This window comes from Pseudophryne corroboree, chromosome 7, assembly GCF_028390025.1.
Source record: "Pseudophryne corroboree isolate aPseCor3 chromosome 7, aPseCor3.hap2, whole genome shotgun sequence".
Classification (NCBI taxonomy): Eukaryota; Metazoa; Chordata; class Amphibia; order Anura; family Myobatrachidae; genus Pseudophryne; species Pseudophryne corroboree.
Window position 1 is genome coordinate 330,311,635 of NC_086450.1, and position 27,868 is coordinate 330,339,502.

General features: G+C 48.1%; 1 long non-coding RNA gene across 2 annotated transcripts; it reads left to right on the forward strand.

Moving 5' to 3' along the window:
* The first annotated feature begins 1,480 nt into the window (after positions 1 to 1,480).
* Positions 1,481 to 26,868, forward strand: LOC134945202 (uncharacterized). Of its 2 annotated transcripts, XR_010182072.1 has the most exons (4): positions 1,482 to 1,869; positions 14,168 to 14,407; positions 23,212 to 23,403; positions 24,739 to 26,868. It is a non-coding gene; the product is annotated as an uncharacterized LOC134945202 (long non-coding RNA). The 2 variants fall into 2 exon arrangements; XR_010182071.1 differs by lacking the exon at positions 24,739 to 26,868 and having other exon boundaries at positions 1,481 to 1,869; positions 23,212 to 24,682.
* Positions 26,869 to 27,868: the final 1,000 nt, after the last annotated feature.

Consider the following 27,868-nt stretch of genomic DNA (forward strand, 5'->3'; position numbering starts at 1 on the left):
AAACGCCAGATTGGTCTAATTTGGCCGCACACTGACGAGCTGTAACTGGACATTACTCAGCCACTTAGCACGAGCATTCACATCTGGGCACCTTTATGCTGTCCTGCGCTGTACGAGCGGGGAAGGGAGGGCGGGCGGCCAGGCGGCGGGCGGCGGAGACGGTATCTTCCCTCACCTCGGCTGGGCTCGGATCAGTTTCATCTCCTCCTCAGCAAACGTGCGCCTCTACAGGAGCTGACGTCGAGGGGCGGTGCCTGTGACTGAGGCTGTCAGCGCTGTGCCCTCTCTCCCTGGTGCCGATCTGTAAGCTGGGAGACACTTGTGCCTGAGGAGCTGTGTGGTCACATACACTGCTCCGCTCTTATGCCGACAATAGAAAGCTATTTCAGAGATTTTTTTCTTCTAGGCAGCCGTAGCAGGCCGCCCTCAGGTACCGCCGCCCATAGCCAGCTGCCTAAAGCTGCCTAGTGGAAGCGCCGGCCCTGCTCGGGGTAAGTATCACGTGGAAAGTTACAATTTACAGGTAAGTATTAGGGAGTAAGTTTCCCTGGCAATTCACAATATAGTTCAAATTACAATTAGCACAGACATTAATTACACAGTTGCTCCTCAATAGTTTTTATTTAGCTGGAGTGCTTCTGGGTAACTTTTTCTCTACTGCAAAGCTTATCACAATTTATAATACACAAAACATTACAGAATGTATTATCCACCACCAACAATCTTAACGAACTAATAAAAGCAAAACATTTAATAACATAGATATTGCATTACTAGTGGGGCCCCATGTACTAGTTTATGTCCATTAAATAGTTCATGTTGCAGAACTCATAATAGCTATAGCTCCTTATTCAGTGATCACAGTTTTGAAAGTTCACAGTCTTATATAAAATATTTCGCTCTTGCAGGACTAGACTGACTGATATACAAAGAGCAAGGCCACAGCCAGACAGTCTTGCTACCCTGTAACTACCTCCGTATAACTTCTGTGACAAAAGTATCTGTCCTTAGCCGGCAGTTTCCCTGTATAGCTGTGTGACAGTGACGTCTATAAATTGCGAGCCGAGAGAGAGGAAGTACTGTACCACTATGCTCCCTGCAATGCTGATGCTCCTTTAATTGCAGATTAACAACTGTAGTCAATTAATGGTGTCCTTGGATAAAACTAGCTGCTGATTGGAATTGCATTTATAAAGTACTTATGCAGCTTTATGTTCCAAAACTATGCTTGCCTGTAGCATTTGAGCTAAGATACAATGTAAGCAGCTGAACTGTCTTTTGTCCCTGAGGAAGCTTGTGATGTGTGGCTAGTGCATCAGTGTTACCGACCTGTGTTACAAGGGTTAGGTTGGCCTCAACCATCATTAGCTGACCTCTGTCTGCAGCTGCAGCAAGACACTGTCTCTGCTCCTCCCACAGTCTGTTACTCCAAAGCAGGGCTACCTCCAGGGCTGTCCTTCAAAAAAGAGGGTAGGCTGCGTGGCCTAGTTTCCAGCTACACAGTCAGTAGAGCCCATCACTGTTATGCTCTGTCAGATGCCTGTCAGCCAGCACCATCGGAAGCAGTGGGATCCCCACAGGAGGCTGGTATTACTGATTGGCTGCTACAATGATGATCTCCGGTCACGTGATCTACACTGGCTTTACATAAGCTGTACAGCTCTCCTGTCACACACCAGCAGCTGCCTCTGCTCCAAGTTGCTGCTCTGAGTCCTCCTAAGATGGCTGCTGCCCAACTGCCAACTGTCTCTGAAGACGGCTGCAACTGCCACTGCCAAAGCGCTCTCTCTCTCTCTCTCTGGGATCAATATGGCTGTTGTTTATTGGTCAGTGTCCCCTGCCAGACACAGCACTCAAGGCACACCTGCTGTAAGTTTAATAGTGTCCAGTCTGGGATTCGCTCAGCAGGGGAAGGGGCACAAAAGTCACACTACAGCTGGTGGCAGCTATGATAGGGTGCCACATTTTCCACACGTGCTGGCTTCACTGGGTGCTTAGTCCCTGATTATACACTTCCACCAATGCATGCTGGGGCCACAGGATGGCTGACGACATACCCCACTGTCACCAATGTATAAGGGGCATAACATACAGGGCATCTTATGCATTTATATCTTTATATACTATTACAATAGATCAGGTGCATACACATATATATATATATATATATATACACAGTATAAATATAAATAAGGCACTCCACAGTAAATGTACAAGGGGAGAAGGTTCTTTTGGTGGGGTGCCACACATGCACTGTTGTAAACCATCAATGATTTTATTACATTAGTCTTAGTTTTGGGATGCTAGGTCACATTCCTCATTTCCCATAAACACTGTTTCCTTAGCTATTTATATTTTCTGTTTAAGATTTGCTTGAAGTTCCGTGCCAAACGGTGAAAGCAAACACAGGTAAACGGGGATCTCTGATCCCTACACTAAAAAAATAATATTAAAGGTAATTGCAATAAGCTGCATCAAACAGCCATGAAATGTAGTCATCTTTATTATTTACACTGGTGAGAGCTGTAACTAAACATTTTGGTGCCCTGTGCCAAAAGGAGCACTGGTGCCCCTCACATGAATAGGAATAGTGTGCTCCAAAAGGGGCGTGGTCTCATTAGATAATGGGCATGGTCACACAATAGTACCCACAATTCAAATTATGCAACACTATAGAGCAACCTTATTCATGTTCCACTGCACAGTAGAGCCTCTTATACACATTATGCCACATTTCTCTAACGTCCTAGTGGATGCTGGGGACTCCGAAAGGACCATGGGGAATAGCGGCTCCGCAGGAGACTGGGCACAAAGTAAAAGCTTTAGGACTAGCTGGTGTGCACTGGCTCCTCCCCCTATGACCCTCCTCCAAGCCTCAGTTAGATTTTGTGCCCGAACGAGAAGGGTGAAATCTAGGTGGCTCTCCTGAGCTGCTTAGAGTAAAAGTTTAAATAGGTTTTTTATTTTCAGTGAGACCTGCTGGCAACAGGCTCACTGCATCGAGGGACTTAGGGGAGAGAAACGAACTCACCTGCGTGCAGAGTGGATTGGGTTTCTTAGGCTACTGGACATTAGCTCCAGAGGGACGATCACAGGCCCAGCCATGGATGGGTCCCGGAGCCGCGCCGTCGGCCCCCTTACAGATGCTGAAGCAAGAAGAGGTCCATAAATCGGCGGCAGAAGACTTTCCTGTCTTCATAAGGTAGCGCACAGCACTGCAGCTGTGCGCCATTGCTCTCAGCACACTTCACACTCCGGTCACTGAGGGTGCAGGACGCTGGGGGGGGGGCGTCCTGGGAAGCAATGAATTTACCTTAGTTGGCGAAAAATACATCACATATAGCTCCTGGGCTATATGGATGTATTTAACCCCTGCCAGTTTTCCAGTAAAAAGCGGGAGAAGAGCCCGCCGTGAAGGGGGCGGGGCCTATCTCCTCAGCACACAGCGCCATTTTTCCCACACAGCTCCGCTGGTAGGAAGGCTCCCAGAATCTCCCCTGCATCCTGCAACTACAGAAACAGGGTAAAAAAGAGAGGGGGGCACTTATTTGGCAAAATAACAGATATAAGCAGCTATAAGGGATAGACACTTATTGTAAGGTTGTCCCTATACATATATAGCGCTCTGGTGTGTGCTGGCAAACTCTCCCTCTGTCTCCCCAAAGGGCTAAGTGGGTCCTGTCCTCTATCAGAGCATTCCCTGTGTGTGTGCTGGGTGTCGGTACGTGTGTGTCGACATGTATGAGGAGGAAAATGATGTGGAGGCGGAGCAGAGTGTCTGTAACAGTGATGTCACCCCCTAGGGGGTCGACACCTGAGTGGATGTACTGTTGAAAATTACGTGACAGTGTCAGCTCTATATAAAAAAACAGTGGTTGACTTGAGACAGCCGGCTACTCAGCTTGTGCCTGTCCAGACGTCTCATAGGCCGTCAGGCAGATGGCAGATACAGACGCCGACACGGATACTGACTCCTGTGTCGACGGTGAAGAGACAACCGTGATTTCCAGTAGGGCCACACGTTACATGATTGAGACAATGGAAAATGTTTTATACATTTTTGATAATACGAGTACCACCAAAAAAGGGGTATTATGTTCGGTGAGGGAAAAACTACCTGTAGTTTTCCTGAATCTGAGAAATAAAATGTGTGATGATGCGTGGGTTTCCCCCCGATAACAATTAATAATTTCTTAAAAAGTATTGGCTGCATACCCTTTCCCGCCAGAGGTTAGGATGCATTGGGAAACACCCCCTAGGGGGGATAAGGCGCTCACACGCTTATAAGAACAAGGGCTCTACCCTCTCATGAGATGGCCGCCCTTAAGGATCCTGCTGATAGAAAGCAGGAGGGTATCCAAAAAAAAGGTATTTACACACATACTGGTGTTATACTGCGACCAGCTATCGCCTCAGCCTGGAGGTGCAGTGCTGGGTTGGCATGGTCGGATTCCCTGACTGGAAATATTGATATCCTAGATAAGGATAGTATATTATTGCCTATAGAGCATTTAAAAGATGCATTTCTATATATGCATGATGCACAGCGGAATAATTGCCGACTGGCATCAAGTATAAGTGCGTTGTCCAATTCTACCAGTAAAATGGTCAGGTGATGCGGATTCCAAACGTCATTTGGAAGTATTGCCTTTGAAAGGGGACATTTGGGGTCGGTCTTTTAGACCTGGTGGCCACGGCAACAGCTGGGAAATCCACGTTTGTACCCCAGGTCGCCTCTCAAAATAAGACGCCGTATTATTATCAGGCGCAGTCCTTTGTTGGCAAGCGGACAAAAGGTTCCTCTTTTCTGCTCGTGACAGAGGGAGAGGAAAAAGGCTGCAGAGATCAGCCAGTTCCCAGGAACAGAAACCCTTTCCAGCCTCTGCCAAGCCCTCAGTATGACGCTAGGGCTTTACAAGCTCAGGCACGGTGGGGGCCCGTTCTCAATGAATTTCAGTGCGCAGTGGGCTCACTCGCAAGTAGACCCCTGGATCCTTCAGGTAATATCTCAGGGGTACATATTGGAATTCGAGACGTCTCCCCCTCGCCGTTTCCAAAAGTCGACTTTACCGACGTCTCCCTCTGACAGGGAGGCAGTTTTGGAAGCCATTCACAAGCTGTATTCCCAGCAGGTGATAATCAAGGTACCCCTCCTGCAACAGGGAACGGGGTATTATTCCACACTATTGTGGTACCGAAGCCAGACGGCTCGGTGAGACCGATTCTAAAATCTAAAATCTTTGAACACTTACATACAGAGGTTCAAATTCAAGATTGAGTCACTCAGAGCAGTGATTGCGAACCTGGAAGAAGGGGACTACATGATGTCTCGGGACATCAAGGATGCTTACCTTCATGTCAAAATTTACCCTTCTCACCAAAGGTACCTCAGGTTTATGGTACAGAACTGTCACTATCAGTTCAGACGCTGCCGTAGGGATGGTCCACGGCACCCCGGGTCTTTACCAAGGTAATGGCCGAAATGATGATGTTCCTTCGAAGGAAGGGAATTTTAGTTATCCCTTACTTGGACGATTCCCTGATAAGGGTAAGATCCAGGGAACAGTTGGAGGTCGGTGTAGCACTATCTCAGATAGTGTTGCGGCAGCACGATTGGATTCTCAATATTCCAAAATCGCAGCTGGTTCCGTCGACGTGTCTTCTGTTCCTAGGGATGATCCTGGACACAGTCCAGAAAAAGGTGTTTCTCCCGGAGGAGAAAGCCAGGGAGTTATCCGAGCTAGTCAGGAACCTCCTCAAACCGAGCCAAGTCTCAGTGCATCAATGCACAAGGGTTTTGGGTAAAATGGGGGCTTCCTACGAAGCAATCCCATTTGGCAGATTCCACGCAAGAACTTTCCAGTGGGACCTGCTGGACAAATGGTCCGAGTCGCATCTTCAGATGCATCAGCGGATAACCCTGTCACCAAGGACAAGGGTGTCCCTCCTGTGGTGGTTGCAGAGTGCTCATCTTCTAGAGGGCCGCAGATTCGGCATTCAGGACTGGGTCCTGGTAACCACGGATGCCAGCCTGCGAGGCTGGGGAGCAGTCACACAGGGAAGGAATATCCAGGACTTATGGTCAAGCCTGGAGACATCACTTCACATAAATATCCTGAAGCTAAGGGACATTTACAATGCTCTAAGCTTAGCAAGACCTTTGCTTCAAGGACAGCCGGTGTTGATCCAGTCGGACAACATCACGGCAGTCACCCACGTAAACAGACAGGGTGGCACAAGAAGCAGAAGGGCAATGACAGAAGCTGCAAGGATTCTTCGCTGGGCGGAAAATCATGGGATAGCACTGTCAGCAGTATTCATTCCGGGAGTGGACAACTGGGAAGCAGACTTCCTCAGCACGACCTCCACCCGGGGAGAGTGGGGACTTCACCCAGAAGTCTTCCACAGGATTATAAACTGTTGGGAAAAACTCGACAGGTATTGCGCCAGGTCCAGGGACCCTCAGGCAATAGCTGTAGACGCTCTGGTAACACCGTGGGTGTACCAGTCAGGGTATGTGTTTCCTCCTCTGCCTCTCATACCCAAGGTACTGAGATTGATAAGATGGTGAGGAGTAAGCACTATATTCGTGGCTCCGGATTGGCCAAGAAGGACTTGGTAACCGGAACTTCAAGAGATGCTCACGGAGGATCCGTGGCCTCTACCTCTAAGAAGGTACCTGCTCCAGCAAGGACCCTGTCTGTTCCAAGACTTACCGCGGCTGCGTTTGACGGCATGGCGGTTGAACGCCGGATCCTGAAGGAAAAAGGGCATTCCGGATGAAGTCATCCCTATCCTGATCAAAGCCAGGAAGGATGTAACCGCAAAAACATTATCACCGCAATTGGCGAAAATATGTTGCGTGGTGCGAGGCCAGTAAGGCCCGACGGTGGAAATTCGACTGGGTCGATTCCTACATTTCCTGCAAACAGGAGTGTCTATGGGCCTGAAATTGGGGTCCATTAAGGTTCAAATTTCGGCCCTGTCAATTTTCTTCCAAAAAGAACTAGCTTCAGTCCCTGAAGTTCAGACGTTTGTAAAAGGGGTACTGCATATACAGCCTCCTTTTGTGCCTCCAGTGGCACTTGGGATCTCAATGTAGTTTTTTTTTTTTGGATTCCAAAAGTCACATTGGTTTGAACCACTTAAATCTGTGGAGTTAAAATATCTCACATGGAAAGTGGTCATGCTGTTGGCCCTGGCCTGGGCCAGGCGCGTGTCAGAATTGGCGGCTTTATCCTGTAAAAGCCCTTATCTGATTTTCCATTCGGACAGGGCGGAATTGAGGTCTCGTCCTCAATTTCTCCCTAAGGTGTTTTCAGCATTTCTCTTAAACCAACCTATTGTGGTGCCTGCGGCTACTAGGGACTTGGAGGATTCCAAGTTGCTGGACGTAGTCAGGGCCCTGAAAATATATGTTTCCAGGACGGCTGGAGTCAGAAAATCTGACTCGCTGTTTATCCTGTATGCACCCAACAAGCTGGGTGCTCCAGCTTCTAAGCAGACGATTGCTCGTTGGATTTGCAGTACAATTCAGCTTGCACATTCTGTGGCAGGCCTGCCACAGCCAAAATCTGTAAAAGCCCATTCCACACGGAAAGTGGGCTCATCTTGGGCGGCTGCCCGAGGGGTCTCGGCTTTACAACTTTGCCGAGCAGCTACTTGGTCAGGGGCAAACACGTTTGCTAAATTCTACAAATTTGATACCCTGGCTGAGGAGGACCTGGAGTTCTCTCATTCGGTGCTGCAGAGTCATCCGCACTCTCCCGCCCGTTTGGGAGCTTTGGTATAATCCCCATGGTCCTTTCGGAGTCCCCAGCATCCACTAGGACGTTAGAGAAAATAAGAATTTACTTACCGATAATTCTATTTCTCATAGTCCGTAGTGGATGCTGGGCGCCCATCCCAAGTGCGGATTGTCTGCATTACTTGTACATAGTTATTGTTACAAAAATCGGGTTATTGTTGTTGTGAGCCATCTTTTCAGAGGCTCCTTCTGTTATCATGCTGTTAACTGGGTTCAGATCACAAGTTGTACGGTGTGATTGGTGTGGCTGGTAATGAGTCTTACCCGGGATTCAAAATCCTTCCTTATTGTGTACGCTCGTCCGGGCACAGTATCCTAACTGAGGCTTGGAGGAGGGTCATAGGGGGAGGAGCCAGTGCACACCAGCTAGTCCTAAAGCTTTTACTTTGTGCCCAGTCTCCTGCGGAGCCGCTATTCCCCATGGTCCTTTCGGAGTCCCCAGCATCCACTACGGACTATGAGAAATAGAATTATCGGTAAGTAAATTCTTATTATTAATATCCTTTATATACTTTGTGCCACACAGTAGAGCCCTTTATTTACATTATATCACACAGTAGTACCCTTTATACACATTATGCCTCACAGTACTACCCCTTATACATGTTATGCCACACAGTACCACTCCTTATACACATTACGCAACACAACATTGGTGAATTGGTAGGTAGGGAGAGAGAGAGAGATATGGATGTGGAAGGGTGGTACAGGGCACAATATAAGGGAACACACAGCGGTTGATGTGGGAGGCAGCATATATATTTATAGCACTAAGAGGTTCTATTGTGGTCCAAAGTATATAAACATGCCGTGATTCAGTATTTACTTCTAACATGCTTAACTAGTTTAAATAACTATATAATGTGATTACAGCTATATATACATAATGATTTTAAGAGCACCCTAGTAGTTCATATACAACAGCGATTAATATGCACTTGTGCTCTTTTGCATTTATTAAGTGCACTGTTCCCTAGCTGTTGTATGACAAAAGATTCAGGCCACACTGGGCTGGTAGACACTGTGCGCCCGCTGCTCCACAAGCAGTACGAGACCTAGGGGTTTCTATTAGATGGAGATAAAAATGACAGAGATAAAGTACCAGCCAATCAGCTCCTAACTGCCATGTCACAGGCTGTGTTTGAAAAATGACAGTTAGGAGCTGGTTGGCTGGTACTTTACCTCTGTCCACTTTAGCTCAATCCAAGGCTTAGTAAATAGACCTAGGCTGCTACTGACCTGGGTTGTCAGTCATTCCAGCTCCACTAGTACTTCTTGGTGCTGCTGCTCAGCAGAGAACCCAAGGCTCTGGGGCTCATTACCATGGCCAGTAGCGGAGGAAGGGGCCACTCAGAACGAGGCCGCTCAGAACAATGAGAGTTGTGGTGGCGATTTTGGTTCTTGGTTACTGAGGAGGCAGCTTCAGGTCGCTGCTGCTACTGATGTGTGAGCTGCTCGCTCTGGGCAAGAATTATATGGATGGAGGGGTCAAGCTGTGGCTGGGGGGGTGGAGGAATGCTGGGGAAACACTCCGGACACTGCATTAAACCAGAAGTGGCCGTGGGCACCGCTACTAAATACAGGCACCCGGCAAATAGACATTGCTTCGGGGGCTGGTTCCTCCTCCCGGGCAACCTGTACTGTGTGGGAGGCACTGTTGGCACCACCCTAGTTACGGCCATGACACAACTTACAAAGGAACTGATTAAGATAAGAGTCCTTTGGTAGAGAGGTGCAATAGCTGAGAAATCAGCAACAAGGTATGTAGTAGTATTTTAGCCACTGTACCAAGCATAAGTATATGCAAAGTCGCTCAGACATAGAGCACAAATAAATGCAAAGTATTTTGGTATAAACAGTAAAAAAAATACAAAGTATCTCTATAATGCGACTGAAGCCAGTGTGGTGCTCACCAGTGCTGGAGTAGGGCAATTTTGCAACCATGCCGGGATGAGGCTACTGGAACCAGCAAATAGAGCAACGCCCAGAGCATCCTTAGGTCCAGGCTCCAGGATAGCAGGATCTTCCTCAAACCCAATGGATATAGGGAAAGGGGCCTTAGACTGCACACCCTAACTGCTAGCAATGAAGGGGCTACCAGCTGAGACTTGTAGTGCTACACACAGAGATAACAGGTGCTGGTGCAGGGCCGGTGCTAGGGTGTTCGGTGCCCCCCTGCAAACTATAAATTTGCGCCCTCCCATACTTTACAAAGGGACAGCGCACATAATGCTTTTACACATATTGCTCCCTGTAGTAGTGCCGCATACACACGTAACGCCCCCTGTGGTAGTTCCACTTATACACAACGCCCCCTGTAGTAGTGGAACTTACACACGTAACTCCCCCTGCAGCAGTGATGCTTACACACGCAACGCCCCCTGTACCAGTGCCGCTTACACATGTAGTGCCCCCTGTACCAGTGCCGCATACACACGTAACGCCACCTGTACCAGTGCCGCATACACATGTAACGTCCCCTGTACCAGTGACACTTACATGTAACGCCCCCTGTACCAGTGCCGCTTACACACGTAACCCCCTTGTACCAGTGCCACTTACACATGTAATGCCCCATGTACTAGTGACACTTACACACGTAACACCCCCTGTACCAGTGCCGCTTACACATGTAATGTCCCCTGTACTAGTGACGCTTACACACGTAACGCCCCCCTGTACCGATGATGCTTACACGTAACGCCCCCTGTACCAGTGCCACTTACACACATAACGCCCCCTGTACCAGTGCCGCTTACACACGTAACGCCCCCTGTACTAGTGACGCTTACACACATAACGCCACCTGTACCAGTGACGCTTACATGTAACGCCTCCTGTACCAGTGCCGCTTACACACGTAACACCCACTGTACTAGTGCTGCTTACACACGTAACGCCCCCTGTAGTAGTGCCGCTTACACACTTAACGCCCCCTGTACTAGTGACGCTTACACACGTAATGCCCCCTGTACCAGTGATGCTTACATGTAACGCCCCCTGTAGCAGTGCCGCTTACACACGTAACGCCCCCTGTACCAGTGCCGCTTACACACGTAACGCCCCCTGTACCAGTGCCGCTTACACACGTAACACCCCCTGTACCAGTGCAGCTTACACACGTAACTCCCTCTGTACCAGTGCAGCTTACACATGTAACGCCACCTGTACCAGTGCAGCTTACACACGCAACGCCTCCTGCAGCAGTGACACTTACACACGTAACTCCCCCTGTACCAGTGCTGCTTACACACGTAATGCCCCTGTACCAGTAACGCTTACACACGCAACGCTTCCTGTACCAGTGCCGCTTACACACGTAACGCCCCCTGTACCAGTGACGCTTACACGCGTAACGCCCCCTGTATCAGTGACGCTTACACACATAATGCCCCCTGTACCAGTGACGCTTACACACATAACGCCCCCTGTACCAGTGACGCTTACATGTAACGCCCCCTATACCAGTGCCGCTTACACACATTATGCTGCAGAGTCACACATACACCACATAAACATATACATACACACACATACTGTACATACATTACACACATACAGTACAAATACACACATTCTGTAGACACACACTCACACTTTCTCACTCACTCTCCCTCAACTTACCATCTGGCTGGCCGGCTCTGTATTCTGCCTTCTTCTGTCTTCCTCTGCAACATGGCCATGGTCCCATGTAGCTCCGCCCCTTAGTGCCGGTAAGCCCCGACCCTTTTTCGGGCTGGACACACACAGACGCTGGACTAAAGCTGACACTGTCAGGTGAGGTAGGGGGAAGCTTCATGCTGCCAGCGCCGCTGCCTGTCAAAAAGTGTGACAGGCACAGCAGCCAGCAGCAGCAGGGGGCCCAGGCGCAGCAGCGGGGATGCAAAGCAGGGAGAGCGCCTCTCCAACCCTGGCACCTACCTGCTTGGCATCCCTTTGCTGAGTGGGTAGCGCGGGGCCTGTGCCAGTGCACTATACAATCATTACTATAATAATAATAATAATAATAATAATAATAATAATAATAATACAATTTGCAATATACGGCTTTTTGCATAACAATAATAACCAGTTCATGTATTCATCAATGCATTTAAGCTTGCAGCCCCCGTCACGGGACCCCACTATACTGCAGATGCTCAACAATCTCGGGATTCAAGTCTAGGGCGTGGGACAGTTCGTGAGCCAGTCAGAGCTCACAGACTGGCAGTGGTGGCTCCTGATTGGACGGATGCCTAGTTTGAGATCTTACATGCCGCCACCAGACTGAGCACTGAGGGGCAGGAGAGGTGTTCACTGCACTCTCCTCCCCTGACACACACACACACAGCAGCAGCAGCGAGCAGCACAGTGGTGTGGGCGGCATGTGTGTACTTGGCACTGTGGGGGGCATGTGTGTACCTGGCACTGTGGGGGCATATGTGTATCTGACACTGTGGGGCATATCTGGCACTGTGGTGGCATGTGCATACCTAGCACCATGTGGGCATATGTGTATCTGGCACTGTGGGGGCATATCTGGCACTGTGGAGACATATGTGTATCTAGCACTGTTGGGGGCATATGTGTATTTGGCACTGCACTATTGGGGGCATATGTGTATCTGGCATTGTATGGGCATATGTGGCACTGTGGGGGCAAATGTGTATCTGGCACTACTGGGGGCATATGTGTATCTGGCACTGCACTATTGGGGGCATATGTGTATCTGGCACTATTGGGGGCATATGTGTATCTGGCACTGCACTATTGCGATCATATGTGTATCACGCCACCATTTTAATTGGCCACGCCCCATGTGGCATGTGACCACACCCATTTGTTTGCACGCACGTACCACTAAGTTATTTTTCTATTTGCACCATTGGTTAGGAGGTATGCAATGGTGTGTCTAAAAATGCACTAAGACAGACTTCCATAGGCACAAGTCACTGCTTGTGGGCGTCTAAGTTTCAAAAAAGTCTGCATGCAAATCAAGACCACAGTGATAAAAGCAGCTCCTCCTTCCCATCAACTAATGACTATAAGAGAAGCACTTCTATTGGGAGACTTCCCTGATACTATGCACATGGAAAGGCTGACATACTAGTGAAGAGAGCTATGGCCCTCATTCCGAGTTGATCGGTCGCAAGGCGAATTTAGCAGAGTTACACACGCTAAGCCGCCGCCTACTGGGAGTGAATCTTAGCTTCTTAAAATTGCGACCGATGTATTCGCAATAATGCGATTACTAACTACTTAGCAGTTTCAGAGTAGCTCCAGACTTACTCTGCCTGTGCGATCATTTCAGTGCTTGTCGTTCCTGGTTGACGTCACAAACACACCCAGCGTTCGCCCAGGCACTCCCACCGTTTCTCCGGCCACTCCTGCGTTTTTTCCGGAAACGGTAGCGTTTTCAGCCACACGCCCCTGAAACGCCGTGTTTCCGCCCAGTAACACCCATTTCCTGTCAATCACATTACGATCGCCGGAGCGAAGAAAAAGCCGTGAGTAAAATTACTTTCTTCATAGTAAAGTTACTTGGCGCAGTCGCAGTGCGAACATTGCGCATGCGTACTAAGCGGATTTTCACTGCGATGCGATGAAAAATACCGAGCGAACAACTCGGAATGAGGGCCTATATAGCAGAGGCAGCTCTCCCGAAAAGCTTTAACGAATCACTTTTCTAACACTTGTAATAAATTAATTTTCTGTAAAATAAATGTGATTCGGAAGCAGCCAAGTAACATGACTGAATTGTTATAGATAGGATTATTTTTATTTATGTTTTACCCCATGAGTTTGTAACCCCATTAATATTAAGGAATATAGGGCCTAATTCAGACCTGATCGTTAGGCTGCGTTTTCATACAACGGGTGATCAGGTCTAAACTGCGCATGCGTATGCACCGCAATGCGCAAGCACATCGCACGGGTACAAAGCGGATCGCCGATCAGTGATGGGTTTGTGCGAAGAATCCATTCGCACTGGCGTTCGCAAGGAGATTGACAGGAAGAAGCCGTTTGTGGGTGGCAACTGACCGTTTTCTGGGAGTGATTGGAAAAACACAAGAGTGTCCATGCGTTTGCAGGGAGGGTTTCTGATGTAAATTCCGGTCCTAGACAGGCTGAAGTGTTCGCAGCGGCTGAGTAAGTCCTGGGCTACTCAGAGACTGCACAAAATCAGTTTATGCAGCTCTGCTACGCCTGCGTTCACACACTCGCAAAGCGAGCGAAAATACACTCCCCTATGGGCGGCAACTGTGCGAACGCAGGACTGCAAAAAAAACCTAGCGAGCGAACAGGTCTGAATTAGGCCCATAGTGTAGATGGATTATCTTGGCTGCATGCTCATTTTAAACCAATTTGTTCATCTTTTAGCATTAAAACAAGTGGTAGGCATCCAAACCATTGGGAGCTCTGACAACGATGCTGTAATCTGATCTGTCAATGAGCTATCTACATCACTGTACCTTGCCACCTGAATCCACCATACATCACTGGCGATATTTCCTGGGATTTACACTTGAGCATTTTCTGGCCGATTCTACCCCTCAGCATCCAAAGGAGATACTTCCAAGCTGTCAACAAGCGGACTGCAATCTACATCTTGGCCTACCGGTAACAGTCACATGACCGAATTACATGGGGATATTTACAGGCATAGGGGGGCATTTACTAAGCAGTGATAAGAGCGGAGAAATCAGCAAGTGGAGAAGTTGCCCATGGCAACCAATCAGCACTGAAGTAACATCTATAATTTGCATACTATAAAATAATACAGAACTGCTGATTGGTTGATGGGGCAACTTCTCCACTGCTTCACTTCTCTGCTCTTATCACTGCTTAGTAAATGTCTCCCATAATCCGGTATTATTGTTGCATATCTCAGTGACATTATTCAATCGATGAGTGAATGCTAGCCAGTTTTGTGGAACAATATTAAGAGAGTGGCAAACCTATTGATTAGCACCGTTCCATATGTGGCCTCAGGGACGTGCAGTCAGGGGAGGCAGGGGAGGCAGTGCCTCCCCTGTCGTTAATGATTAAAATAATATAAAGAAGATACTTATGACACATATTCTGTGTCATAAGTATCTCCTTTATATCAATGTAACTATTATCCCTGTCTAAATGGGGTTGCAGTCCTGCGTTCGCATAGTTGCCGCCCATAGGGGAGTGTATTTTCGCTCGCTTTGCGAGTGTGTGAACGCAGGCGTAGCAGAGCAGTACAAACTGATTTTGTGCAGCTCTGAGTAGCCCAGGACTTACTCAGCCGCTGCGAACACTTCAGCCTGTCCGGGACCGGAATTTACATCAGAAACCCTCCCTGCAAACGCATGGACACTCTTGTGTTTTTCCAATCACTCCCAGAAAACGGTCAGTTGCCACCCACAAACGGCTTCTTCCTGTCAATCTCCTTGCGAACGCCAGTGCGAATGGATTCTTCGCACAAACCCATCACTGAGCGGCGATCCGCTTTGTACCCGTGCGATGTGCTTGCGCATTGCGGTGCATACGCATGCGCAGTTTAGACCTGATCACCCGGTCAGATAGGGAAAAGTATGGGGAGCGGGGGGCGGGAGCGGGCGGGTCCTAGCAATGGGCATTAAAAGCCCATTGAAATAGCATAGGAAAGCGGCACCATTAGTGGTGCCGCTTTCACACAGGGACGTGCTTTCAACCTATGAAAGCACGTCCCCTGTCAGTCTGGCCATAGTGATTGGCCAGCGGATCCGTCACTGGATCCCCTGTCAATCACTGTTGTGGGCGCGGCGGAGGTGTGGGTGTCGGCGGAGGTCCTGGCGGCGGAGGTGCGGGCGGCGGCGGTGTAGGCGGTGGAGGGCGGGTGACGGCGGAGGTGCGGGCGGCAGCGATGCAGAGTTTGGCAGCGGAGCGGTAACCCATTTCAAAAATGGCGCCTCAGCGTCATTTATGAAATTGAAGATGGCCGCCGCGAGCCAATCACGGCTCGCTGCGTCATCGCTCCGCCCCCTCTGGCTGACTTATATAAGTCAGCGCGAGGGAGCGGCTGTCAGTCCGACGGCGGAGGAGGAGCGGAGAAGAGCTCCTGAAGGCTGAAGATGCCGGAAGTCCTGGATGGGCGGCGGCTATGCAAAAGAGCTTAGCAGCCGCCGCCCACCAGGTGAAGACACTGGAAGTCCTGGGGAAGGCGGCGGCCATGCAAAAGAGCTTAATGGCCGCCACCTCCCAGGTGAAGACGCCGGAGGAAGACGCTGGAAGCCCTGGGGAGGTGGCGCCCCCCAGGTGAAGACGCCGGAAGCCCTGGGGAGGCGGCGGCCATGCAAAAGAGCTTAAAGGCCACCGCCCCCAGGTGAAGACCCTGTCAAATAAACTATTTTTTTTTTTAAAGAGACTGGTGTTTTTATTTTAATATTTTCTTTACAGGTGGAGAACAGGTGCCAGCAGGCCATTTATGTCCGGGCATGCTGGCACTTGTGGTTCTCCATGTGCCAGCATGCTGGGGCAGGCTTGCTGGGACCTGTTGGCCACCTGTAAAGAACAATATTACTGTTCTTTACAGGTGGACCACAGGTGCCAGCGGGCCATTTATGTCCGGGCATGCTGGCACTTGTGGTTCTCCAAGTGCCAGCATGCTGGGCAGGCTTGCTGGGACCTGTAGGCCACCTGTCAAGAACAATATTAACTATGAACCCCGCACCCACCGCCACCAGGGGTGCGGGGCATAGCACTGGGCTATCAGCCCAGTGCGGGTTATTGCTCGGGAGGGGGACCCCATGTTTATTTTTTGGGGTCCCCACTTCCGAGGAATTCCAGGCCTGGGCTGACTGGTTTGGGGGGGCAGATTAATGTTATGGCAGGGGGACCCCATACCGAGTGTCTCCCCTGCTATGGCATTACCCCCCCCCCCCCTAGCTGGTTCTGCTCAGTGCTGGTTTCACGAATGTGGGGGGGGCTACACTTTTTTTTTTTTCTCTAACGTCCTAGTGGATGCTGGGGACTCCGTCAGGACCATGGGGAATAGCGGCTCCGCAGGAGACAGGGCACAAAAGCAAGCTTTTAGGATCACATGGTGTGTACTGGCTCCTCCCCCTATGACCCTCCTCCAAGCCTCAGTTAGGTTTTTGTGCCCGTCCGAGTAGGGTGCAATCTAGGTGGCTCTCCTAAAGAGCTGCTTAGAAAAAGTTTTTAGGTTTATTATTTTCAGTGAGTCCTGCTGGCAACAGGCTCACTGCATCGAGGGACTTAGGGGAGAGATTTTCAACTCACCTGCGTGCAGGATGGATTGGAGTCTTAGGCTACTGGACATAGCTTCAGAGGGAGTCGGAACACAGGTCACCCTGGGGTTCGTCCCGGAGCCGCGCCGCCGATCCCCCTTACAGATGCTGAAGATCGAGGGTCCGGAAACAGGCGGCAGAAGGCTCTTCAGCCTTCATGAAGGTAGCGCACAGCACTGCAGCTGTGCGCCATTGTTGCTACACACTTCACACTGAACGGTCACGGAGGGTGCAGGGCGCTGCTGGGGGCGCCCTGGGCAGCAATATTTAATACCTTTGATGGCAAAGAATACACCACATATAGCCATTGAGGCTATATGTATGTATTTAACTCAGGCCAGATATCTCAAAACCCGGGAGAAAAGCCCGCCGAAAAGGGGGCGGGGCTTATTCTCCTCAGCACACAGCGCCATTTTCCTGCTCAGCTCCGCTGTGAGGAAGGCTCCCAGGACTCTCCCCTGCACTGCACTACAGAAACAGGGTAACAAAGAGAAGGGGGGCATATTTTGGCGATATTTATATATTTAAAGCGCATATAACAAAAACAACACCTTTTAGGGTTGTTTATATACATTTTATAGCGCTTTTGGTGTGTGCTGGCAAACTCTCCCTCTGTCTCCCCAAAGGGCTAGTGGGGTCCTGTCTTCGATAAGAGCATTCCCTGTGTGTCTGCTGTGTGTCGGTACGTGTGTGTCGACATGTATGAGGACGATGTTGGTGTGGAGGCGGAGCAATTGCCGGTAATGGTGATGTCACCCCCTAGGGAGTCGACACCGGAATGGATGGCTTTAATTATGGAATTACGTGATAATGTTAGTACATTACAAAAGTCAGTTGACGAAATGAGACGGCCGGAAAACCAGTTAGTACCTGCTCAGGCGTCTCAGACACCGTCAGGGGCTGTAAAACGTCCCTTACCTCAGTCAGTCGACACAGGTACCGACACAGATGAATCTAGTGTCGACGGTGAAGAAACAAACGTATTTTCCAATAGGGCCACACGTTATATGATCACGGCAATGAAGGAGGCTTTGCAGATCTCTGATACTGCAGGTACCTCAAAAAGGGGTATTATGTGGGGGGGTAAAAAAACTACCTGTAGCTTTTCCAGAATCAGAGGAATTGAATGACGTGTGTGATGAAGCGTGGGTTAACCCAGATAGAAAACTGCTAATTTCTAAGAAGTTATTGGCATTATACCCTTTCCCACCAGAGGTTAGGGCGCGCTGGGAAACACCCCCTAGGGTGGATAAAGCGCTCACACGTTTATCAAAACAAGTGGCGTTGCCGTCTCCAGATACGGCCGCCCTCAAGGATCCAGCAGATAGGAGGCTGGAAACTACCCTGAAGAGTATATACACGCATACTGGTGTTATACTCCGACCAGCAATAGCCTCAGCCTGGATGTGCAGTGCTGGGGTAGTGTGGTTGGATTCCCTGACTGAAAATATTGATACCCTGGATAGGGACAGTATTTTATTGACTCTAGAGCAATTAAAGGATGTGTTTCTTTATATGCGAGATGCTCAGAGGGATGTTTGCACTCTGGCATCGAGAGTAAGTGCGATGTCCATATCTGCCAGAAGAAGTTTATGGACGCGACAGTGGTCAGGTGATGCGGATTCCAAAAGGCATATGGAAGTATTGCCATATAAAGGAGAGGAATTATTTGGGGTTGGTCTATCGGATCTGGTGGCCACGGCAACTGCCGGCAAATCCACTTTTTTTACCTCAGACCCCCTCCCAACAGAAAAAGACACCGTCTTTTTTCAGCCGCAGTCCTTTCGCTCCTATAAAAACAAGCGGGCAAAAGGACAGTCTTATCTGCCACGAGGCAGAGGAAAGGGTAAGAGAGGGCAGCATGCAGCCCCTGCCCAGGACCAGAAGCCCGCCCCGGGTTCTACAAAGCCTTCAGCATGACGCTGGGGCTTTACAAGCGGACTCAGGAGCGGTGGGGGGTCGACTAAAGATTTTCAGCAATCAGTGGGCTCGCTCACAGGTGGACCCGTGGATCCTGCAGATAGTATCTCAGGGTTACATGTTGGAATTCGAAAGATCTCCCCCTTGCCGTTTCCTAAAGTCTGCTTTACCAACGTCTCCCTCAGAAAGGGCGACGGTATTGGAAGCCATTCACAAGCTGTATTCTCAGCAGGTGATAGTCAAGGTACCCCTCCTACAACAGGGAAAGGGGTATTATTCCACACTATTTGTGGTACCGAAGCCGGACGGTTCGGTAAGACCTATTCTAAATCTGAAATCCTTGAACCTGTACATACAGAAATTCAAGTTCAAGATGGAGTCACTAAGAGCAGTGATAGCGAATCTGGAAGAAGGGGACTTCATGGTGTCCCTGGACATAAAAGATGCTTATCTGCATGTCCCAATTTACCCCTCACACCAAGGGTATCTCAGGTTCGTGATACAAGACTGTCATTATCAGTTTCAAACGCTGCCGTTTGGTTTGTCCACGGCACCTCGGGTCTTTACCAAGGTAATGACCGAAATGATGGTTCTTCTACGAAAAAAAGGCGTATTAATTATCCCTTACTTGGACGATCTCCTGATAAGGGCAAAGTCCAGAGAACAGCTGGAAGTCGGTGTAGCACTAACCCAAGTAGTGCTTCAACAACACGGGTGGATTCTGAATCTTCCAAAATCTCAATTGTCCCCGACAACACGTCTGCTGTTCCTGGGAATGATTCTGGACACGGTTCAGAAAAAGGTGTTTCTCCCGGAGGAGAAAGCAAGGGAGTTATCCGAACTTGTCAGGAACCTCCTAAAACCAGGAAATGTGTCAGTACATCAATGCACAAGAGTCCTGGGAAAGATGGTGGCTTCTTACGAAGCAATTCCATTCGGCAGATTCCATGCACGAATATTTCAGTGGGATCTGCTGGACAAATGGTCCGGATCGCATCTGCACATGCATCAGCGGATAACACTGTCACCAAGGACAAGGTTGTCTCTCCTGTGGTGGTTGCAGAGTGCCCATCTGTTAGAGGGCCGCAGGTTCGGCATACAGGACTGGGTCCTGGTGACTACGGATGCCAGCCTACGGGGCTGGGGAGCAGTCACACAGGGAAGAAACTTCCAGGGTGTATGGTCAAACCTGGAGACGTCTCTTCACATAAATATACTGGAGCTAAGAGCGATCTACAATGCTCTAAGCTTGGCGAAACCGCTGCTTCAGGGTCAGCCGGTGTTGATCCAGTCGGACAACATCACGGCAGTCGCCCACGTAAACAGACAAGGCGGCACGAGAAGCAGAAGAGCAATGACAGAAGCTGCAAGGATTCTTCGCTGGGCGGAAAATCATGTCATAGCACTGTCAGCAGTGTTCATCCCGGGAGTGGACAACTGGGAAGCAGACTTCCTCAGCAGACACGACCTTCACCCGGGAGAGTGGGGACTTCATCCGGAAGTTTTCCACATGATTGTGAACCATTGGGAAAAACCAAAGGTGGACATGATGGCGTCTCGCCTCAACAAAAAACTGGACAGATATTGCGCCAGGTCAAGAGACCCTCAGGCAATAGCTGTGGACGCTCTGGTAACACCGTGGGTGTACCAGTCAGTGTATGTTTTTCCTCCTCTGCCTCTCATACCAAAGGTACTGAGAATTATACGGAAAAGGGGAGTAAGAACAATACTAGTGGCTCCGGATTGGCCAAGAAGAACTTGGTATCCGGAACTTCAAGAGATGCTCACGGAAGATCCGTGGCCTCTACCTCTAAGAAGGGATCTGCTTCAGCAGGGACCTTGTATGTTCCAAGACTTACCGCGACTGCGTTTGACGGCATGGCGGTTGAACGCCGGATTCTAAAAGAAAAGGGCATTCCAGAGGAAGTTATTCCTACTTTGATTAAAGCTAGGAAGGAAGTGACCGCACAACATTATCACCGCATTTGGAGAAAATATGTTGCGTGGTGTGAGGCCAAGAAGGCCCCAACGGAAGAATTTCAATTGGGTCGATTCCTACATTTCCTGCAGGCAGGATTGTCTATGGGCCTCAAATTGGGGTCTATTAAAGTTCAAATTTCGGCCTTATCAATCTTCTTCCAGAAAGAATTGGCTTCAGTGCCTGAAGTACAAACTTTTGTCAAGGGTGTACTACATATACAACCCCCAATTGTGCCTCCAGTGGCACCGTGGGATCTAAACGTAGTTTTGGATTTTCTCAAATCTCATTGGTTTGAGCCTCTCAAATCGGTAGATTTGAAGTATCTTACATGGAAAGTAACCATGCTATTGGCCCTGGCTTCAGCCAGGAGAGTTTCAGAGTTGGCGGCTTTATCGTACAAAAGCCCATATCTGATTTTCCATTCGGACAGGGCAGAACTGCGGACACGTCCTCATTTTCTCCCTAAGGTGGTTTCGGCTTTTCACTTGAACCAGCCTATTGTGGTGCCTGCGGCTACTAGCGACTTGGAGGACTCCAAGTTACTGGACGTTGTCAGAGCATTGAAAATATATATTTCAAGGACAGCTGGAGTCAGAAAATCTGACTCGTTGTTTATCTTGTATGCACCCAACAAGATTGGTGCTCCTGCGTCTAAGCAGACGATTGCTCGTTGGATCTGTAGCACAATTCAACTTGCACATTCTGTGGCAGGCCTGCCACAGCCTAAAACTGTAAAAAGCCCACTCCACAAGGAAGGTGGGCTCATCTGGGGCGGCTGCCCGAGGGGTCTCGGCATTACAACTTTACCGAGCAGCTACGTGGTCAGGGGAGAACACGTTTGTAAAATTTTACAAATTTGATACTCTGGCTAAAGAGGACTTGGAGTTCTCTCATTCGGTGCTGCAGAGTCATCCGCACTCTCCCGCCCGTTTGGGAGCTTTGGTATAATCCCCATGGTCCTGACGGAGTCCCCAGCATCCACTAGGACGTTAGAGAAAATAAGAATTTACTTACCGATAATTCTATTTCTCGTAGTCCGTAGTGGATGCTGGGCGCCCATCCCAAGTGCGGATTGTCTGCATTACTTGTACATAGTTATTGTTACAAAAATCGGGTTATTATTGTTGTGAGCCATCTTTTTTAAGAGGCTACTTCTTTGTTATCATACTGTTAACTGGGTTCAGATCACAAGTTGTACGGTGTGATTGGTGTGGCTGGTATGAGTCTTACCCGGGATTCAAGATCCTTCCTTATTGTGTACGCTCGTCCGGGCACAGTACCTAACTGAGGCTTGGAGGAGGGTCATAGGGGGAGGAGCCAGTACACACCATGTGATCCTAAAAGCTTGCTTTTGTGCCCTGAGCCGCTATTCCCCATGGTCCTGACGGAGTCCCCAGCATCCACTACGGACTACGAGAAATAGAATTATCGGTAAGTAAATTCTTATTTTTTTTTACCCCACTCTAGGGGGGGGGGGGGGGATGAAAGGCTGCTTGTGCCTCCCCAGCCACCGACCTCACCGCACGCCACTGTGTGGCCTACTTTTTTATGAATTTCATGTTTGTGAGATTTCATTGTATTTTTATAATATATGTGTAATGTTTAACAAGCCGTCCCACTTTATTCATAAACAGCCAGCGCCGGAATATTCTTGTTTTGTTCTATTGATAACCCTAAGGAAACTTACCATTCCTTTACCAGCTGCTGTTGATAGCGCACCCAATACTACCTTTCTATAATACTAGTGGTTACACTTATATAGCATAGGCAGCTCTCCTGAAAAGCTTTAATTAATCACTTTTCTAACACTTGTAATGAATTAATTTTCTGTAAAATAAATGTAATTCAGAAGCAGCCAAGTAACATGACTGAATTGTTATAGATAGGATTATTTTTATTTATGTTTTATCCAATGAGTTTCTAACCCCATTAATATTAAGGCATATAGTATAGTTGGATTACTCTTGGCTGCATGCTCATTTTAAACCAATTTGTTCATATTTTGGCATTAAAACAAGTGGTAGGCATCCAAACCATTGGGAGCTCTGACAACGAGGCTGTAATCTGCTCTGTCAATGTTACAGCACTCCACTACCCAGATACCATTTATCATTCTGTCTGCGAGCAACGTACATATGGTTATCTAATTTCTTATCACTCTGATACCCCTTAAATGTTATATATATATGTCAGAAAAATTCAAAGTGTGTATTTTCAAATAATGCTTATGTACAATTCACTTACTTGATTTCCTTGTTTTTTAGTGCTTTCAATAGTATTGTATACTGTATCCATTGCTGCTGAGAGGAGAGGGAAGCAGCCGGTACTATTTACCCGGGCTCAAGCATGATGGAGGGGCCCAGCAAGCGCCCAAGTCCCCCAAACCTGGCAGCAGCAGCGCTTCTCCTCAGCCCAGCATACGTTGCTATGTGCCGGACTGTACTGTGACCAGGGAGGTGCTTAAAGTACTATTTTTCATATTTTTTTCTAATGGTGCAGGGCTATGCCTCCTATGGTTAGGCCACACCCCCTGACAAGTACCTGGGCACAGCCAGGCACTCTACTGCCTTGACTGTATGTATCTATATATGCAATGCACTTAGTTGGTACACACAATAGTGTTCTGGACATACTGTACTAAGCAATGTTTCTTCTCTCAGTGCCCAATTTGCTTATTTTAAGGATATTTATGTTTGAAAAAAACTGTATATAACCCAACTTTGTTATACCCACTGTCTCTATTGGCTGGTCGCCTGCACAATTACTGTATGGACAGTGTGAATGCTGGCTTCTGTACACCACCGTAAGGTGTGGATAGAAATTGGACACCTATTTTAAACAGGTCCTTTGCATCCAATACGGGGTGAGTCCAGATATTAAAAAAGACGGTTATATAAAGACTGTTGCAGCTGCAGACATAATTAGAGTGGGCAGGATAGGCTGTACATGCAGTGGCATGGATTTTTGGGTTCAGTATGATTTACCGACGGACACAATATCGATGGTCATAATCCCAACCACCACTGACCTACAGTCAAAATGCCGACATGGTCAAAATACCAACATTCATTATGCCGACATGTTCAAAATGCTGACATAGTCAGAATACCGGCGTTTGAAATGATGACATGTTAAAATACAGACATGAGTTTTTCTGGATTTTTTGTGTCAATGTCGACATAGGTTGACATAGACACCGACTAAATGTATGTCAGTGTGTGCTTCGGGCACACTATTATATCCCCCCCCTCCTGGTCCACTCGGATGGTAAAGTATGTACAAGTCTGTTTTGGGGCAAAAATTACTTAAATACGCATATCGGTATTTTGACATGTCAGCATTCCTAATGTCGGTATCTAAGTCGGCATTTTGAACATGTTGGCATAATGAATGGCGGTATTTTGACTGTGTCGGTATTTTGATTAATGGTTGTTGGGATTATGACCGTCGGTTTTGTGTTCGTCAGTAAATTAACTGCTACCCAGATTTTTAAGGGTATATTTATTAAGGTGAGAGTGTTTTAGAAGTGGAAATGTTGCCTAAGCCAACATCCACAGAAGATCTCCCTGCCGAGTTCATTCAAAAACTGTGCAAGTGTACCTACAAGAATTGATGCTGTTTTGAAGGAAAAGGATGGTCACACCAAATATTGATTTTATTTAGATTTCTCTGCTGTTCATTCATTTTGAATTTTGTTAATTGATAAAAAAATAAACTATTAACGCTTCTATATTTGAAAACATTCTTACTTTGCGGCATTTTTTCCAAACCTGCCTAAAACTTTTTCACAGTACTGCAGATCCGACGCAGCCGAACCAAGTCAAGCAATGGGAAAAAGCATCATCACTGACAACACAAGAATCACAATAGGTTAATTTATGTGGAAGGTGGAGACCCCCTTGGTAAGAAGGATGGCTTCATGTGAAGTTCAGCTCTATCATCATGGATTATGACATATGGGGAGTGACAGGACAAGGCCCCAAGCTCTGACAGTCTTTAAGTTGAAGCCAGAGCTAAAAGTCCACCTCCTCTAGGGGCTCAAACACAGTCGATTGGAGGAAGTTCAACACTAAGTTGAGATCCCAAGGAGCAGTAGTAGATACAAAAAGTGGCTGGACTCGAAGGTCACCCTGTAGGAAAGTTGAAGATCAAGAATCAGGACCAACTGTCACTGAAAAAATATGGACAAGACTGACACTTGTACCTTCAGTGATCCCAGACGAAAGCCAGCATCCAGAACCACCTGCAGGTAAAGAGGGTGGGAAAGTTGGAAGGAAAAAGTAGAGAACCCAACCAAGCCACTTAACACTTCTAAATGCAATGATAGTGTTTTGCTGTCAATGGCTTCTGGGCTCGAAGCATGGTGGGTACAACCACTTGCAGAATACCCTTGCACCTGAGAATCATAGCTATAACAGTCATGAAACTAAATGCACATGTGGTAAGTCGGGGTACACAAAAGGACCCTGCTCAAGAAAATCCAGCCTGAGCAGCAGTGCCCACGGATCATCTATGAGAAGCAGCAGGAGGTCCAAGTACCACCCTTGGTGAGGCCAATCCAGAGCCACCAAGATGACTGAGGTGGACTCTCGCTTGATGCGTTTGAGCACCCATGGCAGAAGAGGAAAGGGTGGAAAAGGGTATAGAAGATACCCCCACGGAATGGCCACCAACTCCACCACTGGTTCCCACATCCTGGAACAATACCACAGCATCTGGTGGTTCTGCTGAGAGGCCATGAGGCCTGCCTCACTGCTGGGCCAGCTGCTGGAACACCTCAGCATAAAGGACCCATTCCCCGGGGTGGAGATCTTAGTGACTGAGATAGTCCGCCTCCCAGTTTGTCAACTCCGGGTATGAACATAGCAGAGGTGGACACAGCGTGTCATTCCACCCACTGCAGGAAGCTTCTGGACTCCCACATGGCCAAGCGACTGCATGTTCTCCCTTGCCAATTTATGTACACCAGGGCCTTGGCATAGTCTGACAGCACTGAGAATGGCAGCTCTCTGCTGGGCTGGGGGACCCGTGGCTTTGTCAAATACTCCCCCCTCCCGCTAATCAAGAGGTAGTTGGGGCATACTCACTGTTGTCCGCCTACCAGTGTGCGGAGTCTAATGACCTTGTGGTCAGGGACACAGACACTGGCCTCAGTAAGCCATGGTGGGTTCCTCCACCCGCTCCCTTGGCGCAGACAGACTTCAGCAATTTGTAGTCTGCCTATGTAGTTTTCAGATGAAGCTTCAGTATTTATATAAAATAAAAATATATGAAAAAAGGCTAGATACAGCCCAAAAGACACCCGGCTCCCTCAGGCATAAATCTAAACTGAGACCAGTGATGTACAGCTTATAGGGAGAGGAGCCTACTTCAATTCTAAAGAAATGTAAAATGCCAGGCTCCACTCTTCACTCAGAACAATTTAGGATTTAAAATTGCATATTTAATATAGCACACAAACCTCCTTTGATAAAGCTGCAATTCCTAGCAGCGAAATGCAGTAGGTGTACTCCTACCACACCCCTGGATTGGAAATAATTACATTGGAGCATCCAGACCAGCCACTCTTAATAACCAGGCATATATCGCTCCAGGAATGGACCCAAAGTGTAAAAAGGATTACTATTAAATAGCAACATGTTATTTGAGGACTCCAGCTCATACCAAGGGACTTGTCTTCCAGGAGACATACTGTATCCTCTATTGGTGGACATTGGTAAACATACCTCTCACTGGATTTATTGGCACTACACAGAGGATCCAATCCCCATGAATTTTTAAGCCTTCTTTAATTAGTGGCAATATAGGAATGGACATTGCAATGAAAATGCTCTGATATAACAACATTATTATTATATATCCAGGATGCTTGTGGTAATTGATACGTAATTTTAACCTTTTTGTTTAAAGTATGTTTATAATGTGTGCTATATTAAATATAGAATTTTAAATTCTAAATTGTTCTGTATAGTTATTTTAGCGCCACTATCTTTTTGCTCTATATTTGTACCTAGTGGGCTTGACCACCCCCATCTATAGTGGCTGCTCACCTTAAAACACACCATAATAAACACCAGGGCGGTATTTATTACATCCATTTTTTGCAGTCCAGTCTTCACCCATGTATACCCCAGTTTAACTCCAGTGTCCCCTAGCAGATGAAGGAGAAAAGTAAACAAGTCTCCCAGAGGCTGCCGGTGGCCACTCGCTGCCGCCTGCTTCCTGAGTGAAGTAGACAGTGATTGTGGCCCATTCCCCTGCTTTACAATGTGGCAATCACAGCATTGTATAGTTGGGACAGGGCCATGATGCACGATCATGGCACCATGCCCTTTGCACCACCCACTTGTCTGCACCCCTAAATTCTACCACCCACATTGAGCCAGTAAAAGTATGTGCATTGGTTTAATTTGCAGTGGCTTCCCATTGGAAGCGCTACTTGCTAATCATACGCTGGACAGTCAGTTCCAGTGGGAAGTGTTTTCCTCCCCTGAGACTGCCAGTCCTGAGCAGAAAGATAGTGGGAAGCCAATCCTCTGCTATAATGCCAGCTTTACTGGCTTCTAGAACCTAGCAGACTTTTTTGTGCTCAGGTGCTGGTCCCTTGTTATCTTTTTAATGCATGATCCATGGGTATGGCAGGTACTGTGACCATTTGGACCGGCAACCAGACTGCAGACTCCCTCACCAAAACAGGTACAGCAGGAGCTGACAAAGGCCCCCTTTGTCTCTTAGGATTACTCTGAGGGTCTTTCAGCTCATTTCATTTACAGTTTATTACCTTCTGGTGAGCAGTTCATGATACTAACCAGAGCTGGATTGGGAGGGCGGGAAGTGCACAGGGGTTGAGTCCCATGGGGCACAGTGATTGAGTACCGCAGTCCCCTCTTCTCTCAGGGGCCTTTTTGGTCAGAGCTGCCC